Below are 16,622 nucleotides of genomic sequence, written 5' to 3'. Positions count from 1 at the left end.
CATTGTGCAAAGAAGTGTGTCACATCCTGTCAGGGGCCGAGCGCCGCCCCTATGGTCACCCCCTCGGTGCCCGGCTGTTTGGCGTATATGCCCGCTATTGTGGCAGCCGTGGTGGCGGCAGAGGAGGCGAGCGGCAGGGCCCCCGCCAGGATGCGGGACAATGCTAGGAAGGAAGAGGAGGGAATCCTCCTCCCGGAGTCCTGTGCAGAAACGAAGGCCACTCGCTCCCGCTGTCTGTGACAGAGTCCCCTTGGGACTTGTCGTCTTACGGCACCTTTTAGGACTGTCATTTTCTCAACACTTCTTCCATTCTTCTTCATTCGTCACCTCTGAGGTCATCCGGAGTGTCATCTCTCGTCCTTAATTTAGTCTTCAAATGGTAATATCGACACAAATAACTGACACGTTTGTTCCTTGCGGAAAAAATGCAAGAATGCAGTTTTTGATGCTATTAACTAGAGATGTCCGATAATGGCTTTTTTGCCGATATCCGATATTCCGATATTGTCCAACTCTTAATTACAGATTCCGATATCAACCGATACCGATATATACAGTCGTGGAATTAACACATTATTATGCCTAATTTCGTTGTGATGCCCCGCTGGATGCATTAAACAATGTAACAAGGTTTTACAAAATAAATCAACTCAAGTTATGGAAAAAACTGCCAACATGGCACTGCCATATTTATTATTGAAGTCACAAAGTGCACTATTTTTTTTAACATGCCTCAAAACAGCAGCTTGGAATTTGCAACATGCTCTCCCTGAGACAGCATGAGGAGGTTGAGGTGGGCGGGGTTGAGGGGGCGGGAGTAGGGGGTAGCGGGCGGTGTATATTGTAGCGTCCTGGAAGAGTTAGTGCTGCAAGGGGTTCTGGGTATTTGTTCTGTTGTGTTACGGTGCGGATGTTCTCCCGAAATGTGTTTGTCATTCTTGTTTGGTGTGGGTTCACAGTGTGGCGCATATTTGAGACAGTTTTAAAGTTGTTTATACGGCCACTCTCAGTGGGACCTGTATGGCTGTTGATCAAGTATGCATTGCATTCACTTGTGTGTGTGAAAAGCCGTAGATATTATGTGATTGGGCTGGCACACAAATGCAATGCCTTTAAGGCACGCCCCCAATATTGTTGTCTGGGTGGAAATCGGGAGAAATTCGGGAGAATGGTTGCCCCGGGAGATTTTTGGGAGGGGCACTGAAATTGGGGAGTCTCCCGGGACAATCGGGAGGGTTGGCAAGTATGACTGGGAAACGCAACTGCTCTGTACTTCTCCCTACGTCCGTGTAACACTCCGTTCAGCGGCGTTTTACAAAGTCATAAATTCTACTTTTTGAAACCGATACCAATAATTTCCGATATTACATTTTAAAGCATTTATCGGCCGATAATATCGGCAGTCCGATATTACCGGACATCTCTACTTTTAACATAAACTAATCATTTCAAGTTGCAGTACTGGTTTGCTTTTCTTTTTTAATGTAATTTTGCCCTCTAAAAGCATGCAGCAAATGCAAGGATTTTGCACATTGTTACTAGTTTTACTAGGTTATTAGTCCAACAGTTATTAGTACAGTACTAGGTCATACCTTTTTTGTACAAATACTTGAAGTGCACCAAGTTTATGGTATGCGTTTTTACCAATCATACACAACTCCTATGTAAGACATCAACACATACTGCATTTTTTCTTTTTTTATGCATTCTACATCGTAAATAAACGCTAGCAAAAGTCAGCTAACAATGCAGGTAATGGGAGTCGCTCTATTCTGCCTATAAATTGCTCTAAAAAAACCCTGCAAAAAGTTAAAGTTAAAGTACCACTGATAGTCACACACATACACTAGGTGTGGTGAAATTAACCTCTGAATTTGACCCATCCCCTTGTTCCACCCCCTGGGAGGTGAGGGGAGCAGTGAGCAGCAGGGTGGCCACGCTCGGGTACCATTTTGGTGATTTAACCCCCAATTCCAACCCTTGATGCTGAGTGCCAAGCAGGGAGGTAATGGGTCCCATTTTTATAGTTTTTATATTAACATAAATAACTATTTATGTTATGATTTGAAGTTGCAATACTGGCTTGCCTTTTCTTTTTTAATTTATCTCCCAAATGGCCCTGCTTTTCCCCACTGAAAGCATGCAGCAAATGCAGGGATTTTGCACATTGCTTCTGGTTTTACTAGGTTGTTAGTACAATAGTTATTAGTACAATGCTAGGTCATAACTTTTTGTACAAATATTTGAAGTGCATAAAGTTTATGGAAAGTGATTTTTCTTTTGTTTGGTGTTGTGTGGGCAGGTGTGCAGGGGAATGTTGCCTATCAGTCACAATTCTTATATAAGTAATCAACACTTACTGTATTTTTTCCTTTTTTTAATGCATTCTAAATCGTAAATAAACGCTAGCAAAAGTCAGCTAACACTTCAGGTAATGGGAGACGCTCTATTCTGCCTATAAATTGGTGTAAAAAACCTTCCATCATTGTTTTATATACACTCTGTAAGTAGGTGTAGCAACAGGCACATTCATAATAACATGTAATATTTACGTATTTTGCTCGTTTTAAGCATACGGTGGCGCAATAATTTCACCAACGCATCAAAACGTTTGTTATTTTCCCTCATAATAATGACAGACTTCAAGAGCGACAACGACTATTTTGTGACAAATGATGATCCGGAACCCCTTATTTTTGAGCCTGAATGTAAGGAGGACGACCTACAAGTCTTAGAAGCTGTGTGAGAAACAGATTGAGCTTCAGTGAACCGTGAGCATCATGTAGCTGTGTGGCTAAGTGCTAAACAAGAAATACAATAACTCAGAACATAATAAAACAATCACTTACTGTACAATGTCTGCTCTCACCTGAATGCCGACTGATAGGACGTTCATATCGTCCCGTTTAGATAAAGAATGAATAAAAATCCACCCGGAGGTCAAACAAAATTTTTTTTTCTTGTCTACGTTGAAACCGAGAAGTTGACCAACTTCTCGGTTTACGGCCACAACCTTCTACTATCCAGGTGAGAGGCATGATTTATAATCTATAATTAACTTTCACTAACTCAGAGGCGATGCAGCAGCTCGCCGGCTCAATATGTCAATACTATAGCTGCACAAGCCAGTTAGCTCTCTGTGATCACAGCGCGGCTAAAAGTAGTTTGCTTGGTCAATATTCAGGTCACAACATGTAAATAAAGTATTGTTGGCTTTTTAAAATGTTTTTGTGGAGGGCTTTATGGCCGCAATAGAGTATTCCCATTAGCTGCATTGTTAGCCACCTCATACTCGGCGAATATTGCAAATTAAAATGCATAAAAAAAGAAAGACGTATTCTTGTCTTGCATAGAGGTAATGAATGACAGGTAAAATTCTAAAAAAGTGCAGTTCCCCTTTAAAGTGTACTATCGCACAGCCTCTCTAGCTGGCATCGGTTACACTTCATTTGTTTTTGTATGAATTAAGAGGCTTTAACAAATTAAAGTTTGACACAAAACACCAACAAAATCTCATTTTGTCCGCTTGTTTCCACAATGACGCTTTCTTGTTAAAGTTAAAGTAGCAATGATTGTCCTCTGCATTTGACCCATCCCCTTGTTCACCCCCTGGGAGGTGAGGGGAGCAGTGGGCAGCAGCGGTGCCGCACCCGGCAATCATTTTCAGTGATTTAACCCCCAATCCCAACCCTTGATGCTGAGTGGTAATGGGTTCCATTTTTATAATCTTTGGTATGACTCGGCCGGGATTTGAACTCGCAACCAACCGATCTCAGGGCGGACACTCTAACCACTAGGCCACTGAGTAGGTTGCTAATAAGTGCACACTTTTATAGGTTGCACTTTATGCAAATGAGTTCAGGCATTTCTGTAAAAAAAAAAAAAACGTCTTCATCCAGACGTGGAGTGAGTCATGGCTTAATCTTTAGGTGGACCTCCCCTTGTGGTGTGTATGTGTTACTACACTTCCCTTCTGAAAATTCAAGATAAACATACAATCATCATATAGAAAATAATGTAGAATTTTGTACTGGTTTTCATATACTGTCTAAATATTGTGCTTAACAAACAAATTGCCCGCATGTATTCTGTGAAATCTAGTGCTCACACACAAAAATCCAATGTGTAGTCTTTTGTTCTGATTACGACCGCAAAATAAACCACAATGGGGCCAAAGAAAGTTGGGATAGCTAGCACCTTGATGAAGAAGGTGAGAAAAGGTAAAAGTCATGTTTATATGTTCGGCATTGTTTTCTGCATGTAAACATATTATTATTCTCTATAAAAATGAGTTTTGAGTTAATATTTTTGAGTGTTTGGAACGAATGAATTCAATTTGTATACTTTTCTATGAGGAAAGGTTTTTGTCAGATCTTTTAGAACAAATTACTAATGAAAAGAGATGTACCACTTACTGCAGTTTACTTCTTAAAGTGCACTCACATCAATTAGCAATTAGCAAGTGTAGCAGCAATTAAACTTTCTTTGCCGCTTCCTCAACAACAACGACAACAACAACAACAACAACAACAACAGACCGCCCACAAAACAGTGCATCCTGAAGCGACTGTCAGAAAGCGGCTTGAAGATGATCTGTAAAACATAATCTACACCAGTGTTTTTCAACCTTTTTTGAGGCAAGGCACGTTTTTTTCATTTAAAAATATCCCGGAGACACACCACCAGGAGAAAACGTTAAAAAAAATGAAACTCCACCAGGTCGTCGTGCCTTATTTAGAGTTTGTTGGTGTTTTCCTGTGTAGTGCTTTAGTTTTTGTCTTGCGCTGTTATTTTGGTGGCCCTTCCTGTTTTGTTGGTGTTTTCCTGTAGCACTTTCACAACTTCCTTTGAGCGCTATTCCCTGCACCTGCTTTGTGTTAGCAAGCAAGGCTATTCAAATTGTTGCTTTGATTGATTGATTGAAACGTTATTAGTAGATTGCAAAGGAAGATAATGCATTATATTAAACAGTACAGTTTACACAGTACAGTACATATTCCGCACAATTGACCACTAAATGGTAACACCCGAATAAGTTTTTCAACTTGGGTCCACGTTAATCAATTCATGCTATCCTTCTTTATGTGGACATTGTACGGATGTACTTTGTGGACGCCGTAAGTTTTTGCTGTCATCCAGCATTCTGTTTCTGTTTACTTTGTAGCCAGTTCAGTTTTATTTTTGGTTTGCATAGCTATCCCTATGCTTCATTGCCTTTTCCTTTTCCTCATTTTTGGTTTCAGCATTACATACATTTTTACCTGCACACTGCCTCCCGCTGTGGTCTGCATATTGGGATCACAACAAACCATCCTCGTCTCACCCGACACATTCCAACTTTTACAAAGCAATTACCGGTATCTACCTGCTGCCAATTACTGATATCGAAGAGTATTACATGGTTACCCTGTCGAGCTCTACACAGCCAAGACACTAAGTAATGGCACATTATTTGCAGATTATAATTATTGATTTGCAAAAAATATTTTTTGGACCAATTAGGTGAAGTTGCATAATTTCCCACGGCACACGAGACAATGTCTCAGTGGTTGAAAAACACTGATCTATGCAACATTTCGACCAAAGAACCACCATTACATGTTATGTAGACCACAAGGAAGTGTTTTCAATTTAGAGAATAACCATAATATGACCCCTTTAATACGCCTTTTGTATTAAAATAGACCTGAATAGACCCGCTCATCGGCAGTGCGCCTTATAATCCGGTGCGCCCTATGGTCCAAAAAATAAGGTACCTTCCGTTAACATCTCCCCTTATACGTCATCACCTTCAACAAGACTGAACATTATTCATAAATTCATCGTTTTAGTCAAAGCTGTCACAGTTTCGGGGTCAGCCAGGACCTCTGATCGACACACAGGCGGCGAGTCTGCGGCGGCGGGCTGCGGTCACAATTTCCTCCCGCCGAGCGGCCTCACGGAACGTCCCACCACTTGAAAACGTGTCTCTCCCACCGCAAGCGATGATGCGCCGCTTTGTACTGGAGACAAGCGAGAGCGATGTCCAAAAGTTTTCCATGGCTCCTGTGGCCTCGCGCTCGCATAGCGGCGGCGTGAGCTCACATGTGTGCGGCCCCTGTGTTTTTGCTCACTCAGCACTCTCCCCTCGCCCCCGCCAAGTATCAGTGTCGCAGACTCAGCCTTCATTTTTTTCTCTCTTTTAAAGTGATTTGAAGTTTTAACAAAGAACGATTACATCTCCTTGTCGCCAAATCGTGAAAAAGTGCAGGTCGCATTCTGGAGTTTGACTTCATATCCACAACGTTTGATTCTGCTCTGTAGACGCTTTTGATGATAGCGCCATTTATCAGCGTTGTGCTCTTAAGAGCGGCTTAGTGCGCCAGACAGTCATGGAAAAAGTCATCCTGCATCATAAACCTCTTCAAAGACTTTCCACCAAGCAATGCACTGTCTAGCTCCGCCCCTTCGGTACCATACGTCTGCAGGAGAGTGCCAAAAAGTGTGAAACGCACCAACACGGAATGCAGAGACAAAATCCTTAAGGTAGAGTGAGAGGCCTTTGTGAACGGGTATTATGCAATGCCGGTACTGGTGTGTGACCGGACATCGCCCTGTTGTGTTGAAATTAATTGTCGCTGTCCGACTATTTTTTTTTTTCAAGGCGTGCCCCGGGTTCACAGAAGAAACCAGAGCTCTTAAACTATCATGTAGAAAGCTGGAACGCAAATCAAGCATGGATTGATAGTTTCATGACTTATAAACACGCTCTTGCCTTCGCTAAAACTAATCATCCGCCTCTATAAAAACGATTCTAAATATTTGTTCAATACAGTAGCATCGCTAACCCAACAAGGGACTTCTTCCAGTAGCTCCACCCACTCGGCAGATGACTTTATGAATTTATTTACTAAGAAAATGGAACTCATTAGAAAGGAGATAAAAGATAGCGCGTCCCAGCTCCAATTGGGTTCTATTAACGCAGATACGAATGTATGTACGACGGATATTGAGCTCCAAAATAATCTCTCTTTTTGAAGAAATAACAGTAGGAAAACTCATGCGATCTGTAAATAGGACAAAACAAACAACATGCTTACTTTACCCACTTCCTGGGAAACTTATCAAGGAGTTGTTTGTGTTATTAGGACCATTAGTGCTAAATATTATTAACTCTGCTCAAATGACTTAATACCTGGATAATAGGCAAATTTAGCCATAATTTGAGAAGTTGTTAATCTGGGAAATCCAATTCGTACCCAGAGATGGAGACAAAGACAATGCCTAAAATGAGCGTCTGTAGCAATTTTTTGTAACCCTTCATGAGGATTATGATTAATTCTTCATCTAAACGGAAATAAGAACACTCTATCTGTTAACATCCCAGTGAGAGCAGACATTGTACAGCAAGTGTTGGTTTTATGTTCATAGTTTGAATTTCTTGTTTAGTGCTATAGTGCAGGTGTGTCAAACTAATTTTAGCTCACATGGAGGAAAATCTGTGCACACGCGGGCCGGACTATTAAAATCATAGCATTAAAACTAAAAAATAAAGTCAACTTCAGATTGTTTTCTTTGTCTTACTTTGGCCAAAAATAGAACAAACACATGCTGAAAATATTACAATAAAAATATAGAAAAAAATGCCGGCAGCAGTAAAGTTTAGATTCATGAATGAAAGAAGAAAGTGAATGAATGTTTATAACTGAATACATTTACATATGCACGTTTTATTTTGTATTATTTTTTTTTTTTAGTGAATTAAGTAAAGGCAGCACGGTGACACAGGGGTTAGTGCATGTGCCTCACAATAGGAAGGTCCTGAGTAGTCCTGAGTTCAATCCCGGGCTCGGGATCTTTCTGTGTGAAGTTTGCATGTTCTCCCCGTGACTGCGTGGGTTCCCTCCGGGTACTCCGGCTTCCTCCCATCTCCAAAGACATGCACCTCGGGATAGGTTGATTGACAACACTAAATTGGCCCTAGTGTGTGAATGTGAGAGTGAATGTTGTTGTCTATCTGTGTTGGCCCTGTGATGAGGTGGCGACTTGTCCAGGGTGTACCCCGCCTTCCGCCTGAATGCAGCTGAGATAGGCTCCAGCACCCCCCGCGACCCCCAAAAGGGACAAGCGGTAGAAAATGGATGGAATTAAGTCATGTTTATGACAACCTTTTTCCAAAACACCATATAAAATGTCAGATATAACAAGGATAATGCATACATTTATCATTTGTTTTCAAAACGGTTCCAAAAAAGTGGGACCCCATTTTTATGACTTGGTTTTGAAAATTCCTAGTGCCAACACTGATGGAGTATTGGTGCGTGCAAAACAGCAGCAGGCGGCTGTTGCCTGCAGGCCTGTTCTAATACTAATCAAATATCATCCCGGGGGCCATAGATAACTTTTGACTTTGACACATAGGCTGTAGTGTATCACTAAATATGGATCTGTTTAGCACACAGCGTCTAAAACTTGTCGTCCATCTTCCTTACATTCAGGCTCAAAAATCTAAATTCCAGGATCATCATTTTTCCAAACGTAATCCTTGTTGACACTCACAAAGTCTGCATAAAGGGATCTGTGGTTCCCACCAATACGTCACGGATCATGTGAACAGCTTGCTCATTATCTCTCAAAATTACTCGGGAATCTATGTGAAATTGACATTATTTTGCTCATAAATCTTTATTTGTAAACTTTGTATTTTGTTGTTATAAATAGGATGCATCTGATAACAGCTTCAATATAGAGGTAACTTGTATTTCCATTCTACTGGTATTTTAGTTTGTGTGCTCAATGTCGTGTGCTGGCGTCTTATGAAGTATTTCAGATTCCAAGGATGTGGAGGAAGCAGCACGGTGGAACAGGGGTTAGTGCATGTGCCTCACAATACAAAGGTCCTGGGTTCGATCCTGGAGTTTGCATGTTCTCCCTGTTCCCTCCAATGAGGTGGCTACTTGTCCGGGGTGTACCCTGCCTTCCGCCCGAGTGCAACTGACATAGGCTCCAGCACCCCCTGTGACCCCAAAAAGGACAAGCGGTAGAAAAATAGATGGATGGAAGATGTGGAGGACCTCAGGCAGCGTACAAGTAAGAAGATGATTTACTTCAATACACAAGGCAACGTAACACAAACTGGTGCTAGCTTAGCATAGCGTGAATATTAGCAAAGTGAAAACATAGGTAGTGTGACACAAACAACAAAACCAATAAACAAATCATTGTGTGTAGCGAACAATGGATCAGCAACTAAAACAGGGAAATATAAAGGGGAGTGATTAGGGGCAGAAACAGGTGAGGACGCTAATCAATAAACAGAAAGCAGGTGCGGCTAATTAGTCACCTAGCAACAAGAAAACACAACCAAAGGAGCCAACGAGCATTGAAAACATAACCGGCCACTAAACTAAGGAGAATAATACTTAACACAAACAAATAAACTAATCATATCACTTGAGAATTTAAAAAAAAATGCTTGATCAATCAGGACTGTTTTGATAGCTCTCTTGTCATGCAATCACTATTCCTTTCTACTGCACATGTGCAGACTTCATCCAGGAAGAAGTTCCAAATCAGACCTGTCGAGTGTTTGGAGAGGTTTACCCAAATGGAGTGGACAAGAAGAAACGGCGAGAAGAAAACAGACCAGTTTTTTTTAATCAAAATTGTCAACTTTTGTCTCAGTTGGACAGCAGCACAAATGAGTGAGTACCAAAGTACTCAACATGATCAACTATTGTTACCGAGGGTCTTGTAAGAAGTGGGACAAGCTCAACAAAAAAGCAGGCAGGCAGAATCTTGAGGGGAATTTTTTTAATTGAATTGAGTTGAATAGCTTTATTTGATTAGGACAATGCTTATTGATTAAAATATGAGCAAAGCATCACAGTAAATATGCCATAATTAGCTCCAATAGCTGCATTTCACCTGTTGTCCTAAGGCAGGCGCCATAAAAACAGACACACATTTATCGACAATATTGTCTATCCATCCATTTTCTACCGCTTGTCCCATTAAAATGACTTACAATAAATATTAACAATAAAACAATCAACATATAATGAAAATGGGTACAAGACTGCTTTGTTTTTAACCGCTGTCTTAATGTTTTTTTTTTAAAGTTGACAACGTTCCTAATATGAGCTGGTAGTGTGTTCCATGCCCGTGTGCCTCTAATTGAGACAACCATTTGACTAAATTTAGTTCTAAATCTCTAAAGCTCTAGTATTGACTCCATTGCAGGTTTTTTTCTTTATAAAAACTTGGAAGTGGTGGAGGGGCAAGCTCATTCAAAACCCTCAAAACAAAACATGCATCCAAAAAAAAGCTGATAGTTTTTCAAATCCAAAATATTATACTTGCTGAGAATATTACAATAATGATAGTGAAGAGCAGGGGTGTTAAACGTACGGCCCGCGAACCGGTTTTATCCAGGCCGCAGGATGAGTTTGCTAAGTATAAAAATTTGTCATCATTTTTGAATGCAAGAAACTGCTGTTCTAAGTGTGTCCACTAGATGTCGCAATAGCAATTATTTGTATCTTTGTGGGTTATGCTACATATGTAAAAAATAAATAAACCACATGGTGTTAGTGCACCAGTCGAGGAAAATGAGCAAACTACATAAATAACATCCTGTAATTTGATATTGATATAATTTTCATATCTTGATATATTGAAAATTAACACCAATGAGTTGACTGATGAACATTATCACATCATTTACTCAGAAAGTATAAATAACGACAAATAAAGGTAGAATACTATTAACTGCAAAATGTAAGTGTGAAAAAAAACCCCCAACATTATGATTTGAACATTTTCAGAATGTGCTTGTTCTATTTTCAAACAAAGAAAACAATCTGAAGTTATCGTGCCGTGATTTTACCAGTCCGGCCCACCTGGGAGTAGATTTTTCTCCATGTGGTCCCCGATCTGAAATGAGTTTGACACCCCTGCTGAAGAGGCTTTCTGTTAAAAATGTTGAATGTCTTCTTAAAGAGAAACCTGATGGGTCATAAGGTTGCATGAGACCAACAGTAGTTTATATGTGTAAAAATCATGACATTCATAAACACTTTTGCTGATTACAAAGTCAAAAAAGGTCTCATATGATAAGTTGAATTTGATGATACTTGTATTTGTATTTATTGACAACTGTCTTGTCTCTCGCTCTAACACGGCAGCTTTTAAAAGCTCCCTTTTTACCACCAGTCACACACTTCCGGCTGTGACAATAAATCCAGTGTAACGACAAAAAAATTAGCTACACTTAATTTAATGTTGATTAATGTTCCTGTCAAATGTAGTACAAGCGTACAAATTTGAGATATTTAATACACCAAGGTTTAATATGCAGCTAGCATAGTAGTTCCTAACAATAAATGGGAATAATACCATGCTGTTTTAGTTATGTGGAGGGTCCCAATGCAAGATAACTAAAATAGAATGAGAAGGTGTGTCCAAAATGTTGGCCTGTACTGCATATTAAAAAAGAACATTTTGCGATATATCGAGGGACGATATGCGTCTCAGTCAAATAGCTTTCACAAACATTTATTTTTGCACATCCATTGTGTTCGCTGTCATTATTATATTTTATGTTTTGTTCAGTGTATTATTCTATTTACATTATTGAAGTATTTCGATAACAATTCAATTCAGCTTGCATGTAACAAAATCCTAAAAAAATAATAATGCAATGTTTTTAAACAAAAAAAAAAGGTGTGTTTTTAACTTTTCAGTACCCGTTCAGGCACCGTCTAAGTACCGGCACCGTTTCAGAAGTACGGATTTGTTACCAGTATGGGTAAAAATGATACCCGATGAGTATTTCAAATGCTGTGTGAAAGCGCGTTCACTTTGCTCAGTTCTTTGTGTGAAATGCACCGGTGAATCTTTTTTTGTGGCAGGATCCTTGAGAGAAAAAAAGCTAGTAAACAACCTCATCTACACCTCGGCTTTACAGATGCCACGTTTAAAGGAGTGTTTTTACTGTGCACGTTAGGGTTGTACGGTATACCGGTACTAGTATAGTATCGTGGTACTAATGAATCAAAAACGGTACTATACTCTGTTTGAAAAGTACAAGTTCGCCATATTTCTTTTTTTTTAACGGGCATGACGGCGCGTCGTCGTTATGTCATGACATCGTTGGTTTTACGAGCAGAGGAGCATGTTCGGCAGCGCACAATCCCAGAGTAATTACAAGCAGACACAGTGTGTAGACAGAAAATGGAGAACGGCCTAAAAAGTAACGATAAAGGTGAAGTTATAACACTGAAACGGCCTCAGGATGAGATGCTTTAAAACATGGCTAGCTAGTTAGCGGCTAACGTCCATCTGCAACCGGCAGTGTTTTAGCTACTTTTAAATCACTAATCATCGCCTCCATGGCGACAAATAAAGTGAGTTTCTTACAAGTATCATCACTGCAGGACGAGGAATAGCTAAACATGCTTCACTACACACTGTAGGAGGATACAATAGCTCACCGGCGTCACAATGAAACAAATGCCATTGGTGGATCTACACCTGACATCCACTGTAATGATGCCAAGTACAAGAGCGTATCTAGTCGATACTAGTGATTACATCGATATTTTTTATCGTCACAAAATCTTTTTTCTTTTTCTTTTTTAATTCATATAATATTCATTATCTCAGGAAATACGTCCCTGGACACTTGAGGATTTTGAATATGACTAGGGATGTCCGATAATGGTTTTTTGCCGATATCCGATTTTCCGATATTGTCCAACTCTTTAATTACCGATATCAACTGATACCGATATCAACATATATATGCAGTCATGGAATTAACACATTATTATGCCTAATTTGGACAACCAGGTATGGTGAAGATAAGGTACTTTTTAAAAAAATTAATAAAATAAGATAAATAAATTAAAAACATTTTCTTGAATAAAAAAATAAAGTAAAACAATATAAAAACAGTTACATAGAAACTAATAATTAATGAAAATTAGTAAAATTAACTGTTAAAGGTTAGTACTATTAGTGGACCAGCAGCACGCACAATCATGTGTGCTTACGGACTGTATCCCTTGCAGACTGTATTGATATATATTGATATATAATGTAGGAACCAGAATATTAATAACAGAAAGAAACAACCTTTTGTGTGAATGAGTGTGAATGAGTGTAAATGGGGGAGGGAGGTTTTTTAGGTTGGTGCACTAATTGTAAGTGTATCTTGTGTTTTTTATGTTGATTTAATAAAAAAAACAAAAAAACAAAAACAAAACTGATACCGATAATAAAAAACCCGATACCGATAATTTCCGATATTACATTTTAACGCATTTATCATCCGATAATATCGCTAAATATGACCAATGTATGATCCTGTAAGTACTTGGTATCGGATCGAAATCTAAATGTGTGGTATCATCCAAGTATCAAACAACAGAAGAATAAATGATTATTACATTTGAACAGAAGTGTTGATAGAACATGTTGGAACGGAAAATAACCAGATATTAACAGTAAATAAACAAGTCGAATAATCTATTTTTACAGCTTGTCCTTTATAATTTTAACAAAATAATAGAATGGAAAAAGGCACAAATTAGGAGCCTTTGTTTGCTTACTTACTACGAAAAGACAAGTTATCTCGTATGTTCACTATTTTATTTAAGGATGAAATTGTTCATTGATTGCAATAAGAAACATATGTTTATTGTACCGTAAGATTTTTGGTGAAAATAAATCCAATAGTGCCATTTTTTTTGTGGTCCCCTTTATTTAGAAAAGTATCGAAATACATTTTGGTACGGTTACCAAAATATTGTTATCAAGACAACCCTAGTGCATGTACACAACAAGGGACAGTGTTCATTCATGCGATCGTGATGTTTTGATACCCACCATGTGATCCACGGCCATCTTGATATTTCGCGAGTGGAAAACATGACTTATGCGCTTTTGAGGATATTAGCCTTCTTTTTGGCCGCAGCTTTCCCCTCCCGAGTGGCGCCTCTCTTGTGGTCTTTGAGCAGCCAATAACACATTGTCATGAAATGTATCCCTCATAAGGCAAACACAGCCAGAAATAACTCTTCCAGGCAAGATGTGGAAGAGATTAGGGCGAGGAATAAGCAAGTGGAGCTTGGGGGGGGGGGGGGGGGGGGGTATCAGTGGCGGGCGTCCCTGTGAAAAGGAACTCATAAAAGTCACATTTGTCGGTGATGCATGAGGAAGCGAAGGCAGCTTCGGCGCATGTGTCGGCGGCGCTAAATGAACTGTTAACACAAATAATCAAAGCGCCCCGGCCCGTCGAGCTGGCTGGCGCCACTCAAACGAGGAGGGGAGGGGTCGGGGTCGGGGGTGTAGGCCGCCACGCTTGTACAGCGAGCAGGTGGAGGGTCCGCCGTGGGGGCTTTCACAGGACGGAAGTGCTTACAAAAGAGGCGAGCGCGGCCCGCTGACAGAGGAAAGCGTCGCCGCACTCCCACTTTTCCAGCTATTGTGTGCGAGCGTGCAGCTCTTTTTAGATCTTAGGCTTTGTACGGCCTGACAGCTCTCAGCGGCGAAGGACGCGGCGGCGGCGGTGGCGGCAACGGCAATTACACCCTTGGCTGCTTGGTGCTTATTAAATTGGCTCCTCGGTGGCTTTGACGACTCGGCTGTTTGTATTCCACGGTGGGCTTAACTCATTGTAAATGTTGTTATGACACAGTTAACCTCAGACCGCCATGAGCTGTCTTCGGGAAAACACTCGCTCGTTACCAAGTGTCGGGAAGAATTTTGGACATTTTGGTGCATATGTAGATTTTTATAAAACATAATGATGTACAAACCGCGTTTCCATATGAGTTGGGAAATTGTGTTAGATGTAAATATAAACGGAATACAATGATTTGCAAATCCTTTTCAACCCATATTCAATTGAATGCACTACAAAGACAAGATATTTGATGTTCAAACTCATAAACTTTATTTTTTTTTTGCAAATAATAATTAACTTAGAATTTCATGGCTGCAACACGTGCCAAAGTAGTTGGGAAAGGGCATGTTCACCACTGTGTTACATCACCTTTTCTTTTAACAACATTCAATAAACGATTGGGAACTGAGGAAACTAATTGTTGAACCTTTGAAAGTGGAATTCTTTCCCATTCTTGTTTTATGTAGAGCTTCAGCCGTTCAACAGTCCGGGGTCTCCGCTGTCTTATTTTACGCTTCATATTGCGCCACACATTTTTGATGGGAGACAGGTCTGGACTGCAGGTGGACCAGGAAAGTACCCGCACTCTTTTTCTACGAAGCCACACTGTTGTAACACGTGCTGAATGTGGCTTGGCATTGTCTTGCTGAAATAAGCAGGGGCGTCCATGAAAAAGACGCCGCTTAGATGGCAGCATATGTTGTTCCAAAGCCTGTATGTACCTTTCAGGATTAATGGTGCCTTCACAGATGTGTAAGTTACCCATGCCTTGGGAACTAATGCACCCCCATACCATCACAGATGCTGGCTTTTGAACTTTGCGTCGATAACAGTCTGGATGGTTCGCTTCCCCTTTGGTCCGGATGACATGATGTTGAATATTTCCAAAAACAATTTGAAATGTGGACTCGTCAGACCACAGAACACTTTTCCACTTTGCATGAGTCCATCTTAGATGATCTCGGGCCCAGAGAAGCCGGTGGCGTTTCTGGATGTTGTTAATAAATGGCTTTCGCTTTGCATAGTAGAGCTTTAACTTGCACTTACAGATGTAGCGACCAACTGTATTTAGTGACAGTGGTTTTTTGAAGTGTTCCTGAGCCCATGTGGTGATATCCTTTAGAGATTGATGTTGGTTTTTGATACAGTGCCGTCTGAGGGATCGAAGGTCACGGTCATTCAATGTTGGTTTCCGGCCATGCCGCTTACGTGGGGTGATTTCTCCAGATTCTCTGAACCTTTTGATGATATTATGGACCGTAGATGTTGAAATCCCTAAATTTCTTGCAATTGCACTTTGAGAAACGTTGTTCTTAAACTGTTTGACTATTTGCTCACGCAGTTGTGGACAAAGGGGTGTACCTCGCCTCATCCTTTCTTGTGTTATTTTCGGGTCTCCCTATGTCTAGCATTAAAAGATTACAGTTGGTACAAAATGCGGCTGCTAGACTTTTGACAAGAACAAGAAAGTTTGATCATATTACGCCTATACTGGCTCACCTGCACTGGCTTCCTGTGCACTTAAGATGTGACTTTAAGGTTTTACTACTTCCGTATAAAATACTACACGATCTAGCTCCATCCTATCTTGCCGATTGTATTGTACCATATGTCCTGGCAAGAAATCTGCGTTCAAAGAACTCTGGCTTATTAGTGATTCCCAGAGCCCAAAAAAAGTCTGCGGGCTATGGAGCGTTTTCTATTCGGGCTCCAGTACTATGGAATGCCCTCCCGGTAACAGTTAGAGATGCTACCTCAGTAGAAGCATTTATGTCCCATCTTAAAACTCATTTGTATACTCTAGCCTTTAAATAGCCCCCCTTTTTTAGACCAGTTGATCTGCCGTTTCTTTTCTTTTCTCCTCTGTGTGTGTGGCTAAAACTTGCAAAGAAGCCATTAGATAAGTCTCAGGTCGGCTCATGGCAAATGTCTTAACTCGCTATATTACCAATAA

The sequence above is a fragment of the Nerophis lumbriciformis genome, linkage group LG19 (genome assembly GCF_033978685.3).
Source record: "Nerophis lumbriciformis linkage group LG19, RoL_Nlum_v2.1, whole genome shotgun sequence".
Taxonomy (NCBI): domain Eukaryota; kingdom Metazoa; phylum Chordata; class Actinopteri; order Syngnathiformes; family Syngnathidae; genus Nerophis; species Nerophis lumbriciformis.
Note: the sequence above shows the minus strand (reverse complement) of the source record.